This window comes from Manis javanica, chromosome 1, assembly GCF_040802235.1.
Source record: "Manis javanica isolate MJ-LG chromosome 1, MJ_LKY, whole genome shotgun sequence".
NCBI classification, from domain to species: domain Eukaryota; kingdom Metazoa; phylum Chordata; class Mammalia; order Pholidota; family Manidae; genus Manis; species Manis javanica.
The window spans coordinates 140,066,426-140,077,904 of NC_133156.1; the positions used below are offsets into that span (position 1 = coordinate 140,066,426).

General features: G+C 42.5%; 1 protein-coding gene and 1 long non-coding RNA gene across 9 annotated transcripts in view; both read right to left on the bottom strand.

Moving 5' to 3' along the window:
- The window catches only part of TRIO (trio Rho guanine nucleotide exchange factor), a 340,446-nt gene that overhangs the window by 282,355 nt on the left and 46,612 nt on the right, over window positions 1–11,479 (bottom strand). The gene's annotated exons all lie outside the window — the stretch shown is intronic.
- Window positions 1–11,479, bottom strand: part of LOC140849655 (uncharacterized) — a 44,119-nt gene that overhangs the window by 23,172 nt on the left and 9,468 nt on the right. The window contains exon 2 of the long non-coding RNA XR_012131788.1: window positions 11,264–11,294. This is a non-coding gene — a long non-coding RNA (uncharacterized lncRNA). The remainder of the gene's footprint in view (window positions 1–11,263; window positions 11,295–11,479) is intronic.

An 11,479-nucleotide genomic window follows, 5' to 3' on the forward strand; every position in this document is an offset into this window, starting at 1 on the left:
CCAAGGGTGGATCTGTTGCCCAGGCCACTGCCTGAAGCACTAGCCTCTCCTGTATTAAAGGCTCACCCAGTTGTAATTAAAAAAAAATAAACACGCAACAATCACAGGCATTCAGAGGAAGAGACGCCCCCTCCCCAGGTTGTGGAGCACTCCATGCTCTGCCCCTATATGCAGGATGAGCTGCTGAACATGAGCGTTCGGTTTAGGCAAAAGCCATCAGAACTTCTGCCTACATGGCCTTCAGGTCTCTGTGATATGGGGGTGGAAAACATTCTTATGTCAAGTTTTGAAATGAGTAGACTGGCTTTCCTGATGACTCACCCTTCCCTCTGGCAGTGGTTGCAAAGTGCCTGTCACACCTCAGGGAATCAGGCACTTCTAGATTGGCTGACAGCTGCCATCAGGGCAGTGTGGCCTAATCAGGGTGATTTACCATACTTACCCACTAGCTGGAATACATATGCAGAGCTCCAACAGGTGTTGCGGGAATTGGGCATGAAAAATATCATCTATAATATGGACCCCTAGGGCCCCAATCAGGAGTTGTTCACTGTAGGAATAAGAAATCTGGGGGTCCATACAGCTCCCCCATCTCTCTTTGGGTCCCTAGTGACTATTCTTGCCCCTCACATAGGGGAACTTATAAGTGCGGCTATTCGAACTTTAGCAGATCTGGGAAGCTGAAACAATAAAAGCACGGAAGGAAGTACAGGCTATGACTGACAGGAGAGGTGCAAAGGGCTCCATGAAGGTCTCGAGGACCCAGATGTGGGTTGATTTGATAAAAGCCAGGATAGTAAAAGAAAAACTTGATTGGCAGCCCAAAAGGATCTTATTAGAACTGTGGCACCAATTAAAACCAGAGCAGCAGTTCCAGCCGGAGGCAAAGCCCCATGTCTGACCTGTGTCCCTGAAAGACTTCCTGGGGGACAGTACTCAGGCTCCACCTGGGCCCTCACCCCAACAGGACAAAGATTGGGTGTTGCAGTTTGACTGAGGGCAAGGTCAAGGCCCTCACCTTGGGGGATGTGCTGGAGACCAGAGGCCAAGTGTTGAATTAGCAATGCATTGGTCCCTGTGAATGTACAACATGTCCTGGCACGGGTGGATACAAGAGCTGAATGTTCTTTGATTTATGGCAACCCTGTGAATTTTCCCAGGACCCCTGCTGTGATAGATAGCTATGGGGGTAGGGCCATTAGAGTGAAGAAAGCTCAAATCCCATTGGGGATAGGGTGTTTACCCCCAAAGGAGTATACTGTGTACATTTTTCCCATCCCTGAAAATATTTTGGGGGTGGATATCCTGTAGGGCCTATGGTTACAGACCATTGCAGGTGAGTTCAGACTGAGAGTACATGTGTTAAAGGCAGCATTGAGGGGACATGCTAAGCACCCACCTGCAGCTCTGCCTGTACATAGGTGCATGACAAATACTAAGCAGTATAAATTGCCTAGGGGCACAAGGAAATTGGAGAAACTCTACAGGAGTTGGAGGAGGTGGGCATCATAAAGCCCATTCATATTCATTTTAATTCCCCAGTGTGGCCAGTGAAAAAGCCAGTCAGCTCCTGGCATATGACTGTGGACTATACAGAACTGAATAAAGTCACACCCTCTTTGCATGCTGCTGTCCCCTCAATAGCAGCTCTTACGGACACGCTAAGCCACAAATTGGGGACGCATCATTATGTAGTAGACCTTGCTAATGCTTTCTTCTCTATTGACATAGCACAGGAAAGTCAGGAACAGTTTGCCTTCATGTGGGAAGGCCAGCAGTGGACATTCACTGTCCTTCCACATGGATACCGCCATAGTCCCACCATCTGTCACAGACTTGTAGCCCAGGACTTGGCCATATGGAAGAAACTGCAAACAGTCCGGCTGTATTACTACATTAATGATATTATGCTCACATCTGGTTCTCTTGTAGATTTAGAAGGGGCAGTTCCTAGACTGCTGCAACATCTACAGGAGAAAAGATGGGCTGTGAACAGCACCAAGGTTCAGGGACCTGGTTTGTCAGCAAAGTTCTTGGGGGTTGTCTGGTCGGCTAAAACTAAAGTTATTCCAGAAGCAGTCACAGACAAGGTCCAGGCTTTCTGTACCCCTACCACTGTGGCAGTATTACAAGAGTTTTTGGGTCTTTTGGGCTACTGGAGAGTGTTACCCTGCACCTGGCACAAATTCTGAAGTCCTTATACTGTTTGGTATGAAAGGACATCAGGTGGGACTGGGATAAGGCATGTGCAGCTGCTTTTCCTGCTGCCAAGTGGGCAGTCAAGGTCATGCAGGCCTTGAATGTAATGGACTCATCAAGGCCCTGTGAGCTAGATGCTCATGTAATGCTCATGAATGGACACGCCAACCTATGGGATTCTGGTCACAACTAAGGAAAGGAGCAGAGGTCCGGTACACCTGGATAGAGAAGCAACTGGCTGCTGTGAACCATGCCTTGCTGACGAAGGAGCCCATCACCAGAAGAGCTCCGACCAAGGTAATAACCACCTATTCCATTGTGGGGTGGGTGCGAGACTGGACCCAAAGGCCACAGAATGGCATGACACAGACACCTACAATGGCCATATTTACAGCAAGCAGTGCCCTTTTTACTAGCCCCTTAAGTGGAGAACTCCAATGCTTATTAGGACCAGTGATGTATACCAGTGGAAAGCAGGAAGAACTTGCTTTCGAGCCATTGGTCACCAAGAGTCCTTTTCAGGAGGGAAAAGCCCCTTTACCTGAAGATGCTTGGTATACAGATGGCTCCAGTCATGGGCAGCCCCCAAAATGGAGGGCTGTGGCTTTCCGTCCTAAGACTGAGACACTATTGATGGAGGCTGGAAGGGAAAGAGCAGCCAATGGACTGAGTTGTGGGCAGTATGGCTCGTGATCACCCAGGAGCCCTCCCCCATAGTTGCCTGCACTGACAGCTGAGCTGTCTATTGGGGCTTGACCCTGTGGCTACCGACATGGTACCATGCCAACTGGATGGGTGGTCACCGGCCCCTTTGGGGGCAGGAGTTGTGGCAAGACCTATGAGCCCTGGTCGGACTAAGACTGTTACCATGTATCATGCAACTGGCCATTTGCCTTTGGCATCCCCAGGTAATGATGAAGCAGACACATTGGCCCAGGTGAGCTGGCTTGAAGGAAAGCCTACCTCTGATGCAGCCCAATTGGTTACATCAGTATTTGTTGCACGTGGGGCAAACAGCAATGTGGGCTGTAGCCCATTGGGGGGGGCTTACTGCTGACCCTTGACGTCAGCAGAGCCCGGAAGGAGTGCCTTGTGTGCTCTAAGAGGGACTTACACCAAGTCCCACAGCAACATGGGACAATAGTAAGGGGGCCAATACCCCTTGTCAGGTGGTACATAGACTGACTATACTGGGCCTCTGCCCATATCAGAAGAATACTGGTATTCCATGACTTGTGTGGACATGGCTACTGGACTACTGGTTGCTTTTCCTGCATGTTGTGCAGATCAGCAAACCATCAAGAGAGGCCTAGAGCGTCTCTTTGCAGCCTATGGCCGGCCGCAGGTGACTGGGAGTGACCAAGGCACCCACTTTACTGGACATGCGTTACAAGGATGGGTGCAGCAATTAGAATAAAGTGGGTGTTTCATGTACCATATAACCCTACTGGGTCAAGCATGATAGAAAGGTACAATGGTTTGTTGAAATCTGGCCTGAAGTCGTACACCAATAGTCTACAGAGCTTGCCAGTTCGCCTTGAACAGTACTATGGAGTTTGAATGAGAAGCCCCGTAAAGGAGCCATGAGCCCTGTGGATATGCTAACACACCTTGCTGCCTCTCCCATACAACTGTATGTACAAACCAAAGAGGAGCTATTGAAGCCAGGATATGGCCAGCAGAGCAACATCCTGCTGCCAGCCCCTACTGCATTAAACCCTGGAGACAACTGTTGAATGGACATGGCCCTGGACATTTTGACACATGAATCAGTGATGGCTGGCCCTTCTGGCACCTTGGGGAAAAGGCCTGGAAGCTGGCCTTGTGTGTATCCCTGGAGTAACAGCAGAGTGACCCCCAAAGATCATGGTAGTATACCCAAAATGTCCAGGAGGTAAGAAAATCTTACTGGGAAGTTTTATCTTATCTTTATGGCCAGTGCACATACCTCCCATAGCCCTATATACTGACCCATCTGTAACTCTCACAGGGCGCAGGGGTGAAAGTCTGGTATACTAGACCAAGATTAGATCCCATTCCCACCACTGTCCTATCACTGGACCACTGTCTTCCACATATCCTACTCGAAGGACAAGATCTGCCTATGCTGGTGTCATTAAAACATGTATCTTATTGCCCTTAAGATTATTTTCTCCATCAGTTCTTGTGGTCTGGATGCCCCCCTGGCTGCAGCTGCTGTGTGATGACTGCTCTGAACTTCCTACCTGCTCAGCTACTGCCTGCCTGTGGAATGGGCAAGCTGTGGACTTAATCTGCATAGGACTTTGAACCTAGCTGAAGCCTCCGACTTGAGGATTATCATGATTTTATGTTACTGGTCTGGTTACAGTGTTCCAGTTTTCTCTCACAGGGGCCACTGTGGAAGATGGAGAATGAGTAGATTGCGAGGCATGATTTCTAGAGGGGTGGCCTGTGGGTAAAATTGCAATTTTTTCCAGAATCTCTCACCTGGCTTTAGTGCATCTCCACACAGTATGTATTTGCGAGGGTGGAGAGGGGTCCATCTCTATATGAATAGGTAATTACAAGGGCTAGCAAAGGGCTTATCTGGACTGGAGAGGTGGGGTGGGGGCTTCTTTTTCTGCAGCCTGGTCGCGAGAGACATGGGGAACAGAGGTGGATGAGTATCTGTAAAAAATAAACTTTATTTCTCCCTTTGACGAATTTCAGTTTCAAAGGTATTTTGCCCTGGGATTTTCCCCCTGGAGTTACACAGGGCTTTATCTTTTTTCCTGAAACTTTCAGCAAAGTTAAGGTGACTACTGTTTCAGTCCACCCACATACCTCTGCACCCAAACTTTCAATCACTTCTGTGTTTTTCCTTTTACTTAATGTAGTTCTTGAGATTTGCAGACAATCTGTATTTTAAGAAAAAGGGGCAATTTATTCAGAGCTCATAAATGAGCAGAATTCATAGTATTTTCAAAGTAAATTTTACTGAAGTGAAGCAAAAAAAAAAATAGCCTTTTTTCCTTTATCCAAGTGAGAGATCATCTCAAACCTCAGCTTCTCCTACCTTCCAGGGAAAGGTTCTGTTATCAGAGTAATTACACCTAATCTTCAAAATTAACAAATAATGCAGCCAAACATTATTAGAAACTATAGGACATGACCTGAGCAAAGCATTACACTCAAAATACAATGCATTTAACTGTAGCCAACTCAGTGTTAGAAATCCTATTTAAAAGCATGTTTAATCCAAAAACACAGGTACGGCTTGGGCACAATTTTAACTTATTGTACTTATGTTGTATGGTAAACAGAAGCAAAATCTTAAGCTACTTGAAAACAAATAGGAGGTCAAAAATAAGTTTTCCTTTTGGATACAATTATTTTTGAAATAATGCTTATTTTTTAAACATCATTTAACATGGAAATAGAATTTTTTGCTAAGAAAAAGCAAAAACTCAGTCATTTAACAAAAGCAAAGAAAAATTAACTCACTAAATGGTTTATTTGTTCATATGCTGGAACAGAAAGTATTATTTAACATTAGGAATGATGCCAAAGCAGAAAGCGAGAGGAGGAGAACGCTAATTGGACGAAAGGCTGTCTTAGATATGTTTCCACCAGACCCTCACCATATTGCACTTGCATTGGCCTCTCCCAGCAACTCTGCAGCTGGCAGATCCTTCAATCTACTTGCAGATCTGGCCCACCAATTTCTAGGTCAGCCCAGGCCCAACGGGAAAATACCTGGTCCAAGCCATTAGTCAAAGATTTAAGGACACTGATAACGTGCCAACATGTCCTAGGCCCAGGGAGTCACGATATGAAGTACAGACATTTACTCCCTCCCCCAAGAAGCATGCCCATCTTACAGGAGGGACTGAAATTAAACATACAATCAACACAATAAATCTTGGTTCAAAAAACAAGTACAATTAAAGGCACAGGACTGGATCCTGTGAAGCATCTAACAGAGAGTTCCCTGGTCTGAAGAGTTGGAGAAAACTTGGAGCAAGTGACTCTTGCTGACACCTAAGGCTGTGGGAGGATGGAAGAGGGGCAGGGCCCTGAGGAGTGAAGAAGCGCCCTTGATAAACAGAGTGCAATGGGTGTGGGCAGGGCCCTGGCCAGAAGGCAGAGCCCCCAGGAAACCACGGCTGGTTCTCCACCCTGTGGAGGGACTAAAGCCGGGGTCTGAATAATGGCTGGTGGCCGGCACAGTTGCCACCACCCCGCTCTGGTCAGAGGGTGTGCTGACTCCTGGGTGGCATGCCATCAGGGGGGCCTCCGGGCCACAACCATCTACATCTGGCACCCTGATATTGGCCATGCTCTCTCCTTCTGACAGGTCCTTCCCAATCTTGCTGTCTGGGCAAGAGCACTGGCACCACATCTAACTTTAGAACCCAAAGCCTAGCAGGGGGAATGTCAGCCCAAAGGGAAAATATGCTTTAAGACACCAACTGGAAATGAGGTTATGATGAAGGCCAGCAAAGCTCTGGTAGTGAGGATGCCGCCACTCCACAAATATCCCACTTTGGGATAAAAGGGGAGGGCAGGGGAGGACCAGGGGAAAAAGAGGTGGTAATGAAGATACCTAACACCATGGCCCCAACAGCTTCTCAGGTATCTTCTCCACAAAGTCCACTCAAGAGAACAACAGCAGGAGTAAAAATAATCCTTAATAACAACAATCACTTCTAATGTTTTACAGTTGAAGACTGCATGTCATTTTAATTTTCCAGGAACTAACAGGCTTTTAATCATTCCACAAAGAAAAATATTTTCTTGAAAGCCAGTAAGACAGCCTTATGCCCTTCAAAAGAATTGCTCAGAATTTAGCAATTCTACCTTAATAATCCAAAATCTAATACTGGTAAACATTTTTGTTTTAATCAAGGCAAATTCTATTTATAGAATATTTCACAATTGTCTTTAGTGGAACCTAGAAATGGGAATATTTAACATCTTGACTTCCAGGTTTAGTGGGTGCTTTTCAAGAAAATATTTTTCCATAGGTTTTAATGAACTGAAGTAAGTACATGTCTGCAAATGAACTATCTTGCCTTTACTCACAAAGTCTTCAGTCTGATTGGAAAAATAATGTTTAAAATAACTCCTGTTTGGGCAAGCACTTTCCAGAACTCTGTGGCACACAGTCCCATGACAACCAGTCTGATTCCAGACAGGTTCTGAGGTTCCAGGTATAAGCAAAACTGGTCCCTGGAGTTCAGTCCATAGTTGTCAAGTGTGGGTTTGATGAGGCAAGATCAAGGGGTTTTAAGAACCACACCCCAGACTGGCACAATTCAACCGCAGCCTAATGTAAAGGTCCTCATACTTAACAGTACAATGTCAGAACAGAATCACCCAAGCAATGGAGCTAACTCACCAACTTCTTCCATTGTCCCAAAGTCCCACCATTAAAGTTCCATATTAAGGATATGGAGGTCTCGGTGAAATATAATTACATTAAATGAAACCTTAAATGAAAAGGTTGGACCAAACAATCTGAAACCTCTTGAATTTCTAAAATTTAGTACAATCTGATTCTAAATTTAGTACAATTAAGTGCTAGGCAGACCGCAGGACCCAAAGGTCCAGAAGACTGGGCAAAGATGCTTTACCATGTCAAGAAGAAACTGACAGCTGGGAAAGGAAAACAGGCATAATATAGTGCTAGCTGAAAAAAATGAAGTTATAAGTTATAGTGTACAGTATTACCAATTTTTATGAATACATGCTATATAAAAACATCTCTATGATGATAAAACCCTGAAGTATATATTTCAAAATTTTATCTTAGAATGGAAGCATTGCAGTGACTTTTTTCTTTTGTTTTCTAAATTTCCACAATGTATACGTTGGTAGATCCCTGGTGAAGACCAGAGATCTCTTGCAGTTATATGTACCATGCAAGCAGAGGTACTGACTTGATTACCTTTGTTCTAGACCATCATTACAAGTATGGTGTTTACAGCAAACAGACTTAGAAAATAGAGACAGTATCTCCTTCCAAAGCAAAGAGCAACCATGCTTCAATCCAGTATAAAAAATTCAGGCTCCTTAGGTTTAGGGTTCTTCTCCTATAATGCAATCCACTGCCTGTACAAGTGTCACCTGGCCTTCTGCATGTCACTCTGTGGATCTTGGAGAACTGGTGCCAAAAAATGCTGGTGCCACAACTACTGTTACTACCTTGAGTAATAAGTCCTTTGTCTCTGACCCATGAGTCTCATGTCTTCTGCCAGTGTCTATCAAAGTGCGGCAGGCTAATCTTTCAGCTTGCAAGTAGGGTAAAAAAGCTCAGATCCTTAACAGTTGTCAAGTATGTGGTACACCTCTACAAGACACCACTGCACAGGGTGAAGGGCATTCTCATGTTCACTGCACCCCTGCTGTGTGAAGGGCACTGTGTCTGGAGCTAAGGATGAAGATGGAACAACACATACATGTATATGAGTGAATGACCGAGGATATTCACTGAGAGGATGGGGGTGGGGGGGGGGTATCAGAGCAAGACCTGGGGGTCAGGGAAGGCTTCTTGACATTCAACAAATGTTACTTAACAATGCACAAGTAACAACTTCTGTCTCTTGGCAGGCTATGTGTTCATTCCAGAGAAAATTTACAAATTTAAATAATTGGCACAAATTTACCAGCCCTCCGGTTTTTCAATCCAACTATGTTTTTACAATTATAGAATAACAGTGTAATTACAAGATGAGCACTAAGCAGATTAACCAGCATTTCATGACCATGGTCTACTAAGAACCCACTTAAGAGTCACTTGAAGTTGTTAATCATCAACCATAGCCAAATGGACTCTGATTAAATCTTGCATATAAAGCTTTGCAATATTATGCAATGAGTGGCACATACAAATTTAAACTTAAGGCTCTTTAACACTTTATACAGTACCTTGTAACTAGAAGATGGTTAACAAAACTGAAGACAATACTAAGAGTTTTCTAAGAACAATGGACTCAGAGCCAGAACATTAAATTTACTCTCAATTTACTCTCTGTGACTGTGGGTAATTCACTTGACCTTCTAGATAGCTCATTTGTCACAAAAAAAGATTAGAGCATAGGTTATCATGACTTAACTTCCAAAGGTAGAATAGTTATTTCAACTCATTAGACTGGCAATTAGTGAAGTGCTCCATTTCACATATAATGCATGGTGTAAACCAGAACATCCCCAAATGATAGACTTAAAAATATGTGATTCCAATCATAACTAATCTTAGCTGTTTTTTTTAAAAGCCTTTTTCCCTCTGATGAAAGTAATATACATGAAATATGGCCAATTTTTTTTCTGAAAAAAAATATAGCTATCTCATGATCCAAAGGCAACCATCACTAACATTTAAATAAAGCTGAGTTTTAAAATTTTATATAGACAGATACGTAAGTTAGATAAAACATTGATTCCACATACACACATACCACCAACTAAAATAGACAAAAAAGCAAGTGCTCATAAAAAGCTAGCAAGTGCTTAGGAAGTGCTTAGGAAGTGCTCAGGATAAGGTGAAGGTTGAACAGACACTTACTGGCCAACCTAAAAGAATCTGAGCAAAAATAATGATAACAACATAAATAATAAACAGATTTTTCTATGAGCCTACTCTGATATAAACAAATATATCTAATAAAAAAAGGGAAACCTCTTTCAGGATTCCAACTAATAAAAGTAGAATAAGTGAAGGAATTAGAAAATCACCATTTGGCAAACACCAGAGTAATTATTTCGGGCAAAAATCATCCATGGGTATAAAATAGGTGAGAAAGCATGATGAGAAATGAGATATACTGTTTTAAAGAAAATCCACTCATTGGTTATGATTAAGATACTCATTATGATGAGAAAAGTTATTTTACAAAGGAGATTTAGATGGTAGGAACCATCCTAAGTGATCAAGGCTAATGCTACCAGACCATGTATTGGGCATATCAACATTGTGTGTCCTCCTGATACAATGCACAGGGAAGAACGTATTGCTACTTCCAGAGCATTTCTAACATATACATAGTCTGAATCTAATCATGAGGAAATATCACACAAATCCAAATTGAGGAACATTCAACAAATTAGATAGTGGAATTAATTTGAGGATTAGTGGAATTTAAATTTACTTCCCTTTGATGATAAATTGATTGGATTTTCTGTTCATGTACACTTAAAATATAGAAATTATCCTTTTTCTTTCACAAAAGTTCTGTATTCTGAAGGTGCTTAGTTCTTGATATTCAAGATGGTAGAACTAACTAGGTGGTATTCTTCAAAACTTTCAAGGCCTGACAGATGAGGAAAGACTGAGTAACTTTCCAGATTAAAGAAGTCTAAACGGACATGACCTGAATGCAGGTATGACCCTGAGCAGGCCCTGCACCAGGTGAAGGATGTTACTGAGAAAACTAACAAAATGTGATTAGGTCTGTAAATTAGATGACAGTATTCATTAATGTAATTTTCCCGATTTCGACAATTTTACTGTAGTATATAAGAGAATGTCCTTCGTCTTAGGAAATAACACGTTGTGATTTCTGGAGGTAGGAAAATCTCACATCCAAAACTTTATTACAAATGTTTCAGGGGGAAAAAAGCTTTTCTAGATGATGATGGAAATACATAAAATACAGAAAGAAGGGGACATGAATGATCTAATAAGGGTAGTAAAATATTAACATCTGGGAAATCTGGGTGAAACATTCACAGGATTTTTGTACAATTTTTGCAACATTTCTGGGTGTCTTACATTATTTCAACATGTTTTACATATGTATGCATATATGTGTATATATACATGGTGGACATCTTTCTGTAAAAATAAATACAGGTCTAAATCTATTAAGACTATATTCTTCTGCTAATATTCCATTAAGTTATTTAACACTGCCGACTCTGCCTCCAGCGATGCCAAACTGCAACACACATATTCATCATGCATTGTTTATTTCAGCAGCACTAGAATGACATCCCTCCCTTGAAACATGAATTCTAAAATTTAAATTACTATCTAGATATCCAGAGATACCTACTGACTAACATTTAACTTAAAAATGAATCAAGTCCTTAAATTCCTCACCTTTCTCCAACCTCTCCACCTAATGGGGCACCTGCATAACAATGAAGAAAGAAAATGATTATTATAAACTTTTTATACTATCAAATGAGGTCATATATGCCTTATTTACTTTACTTCCATTTGTAGACTTTAAAGAAAAAAATTGAAAAAGAGCAGAAATACAAAAGAAAAACAAACTACCCCTGCTGCCTTATATATATTTAGAGACATCAAACT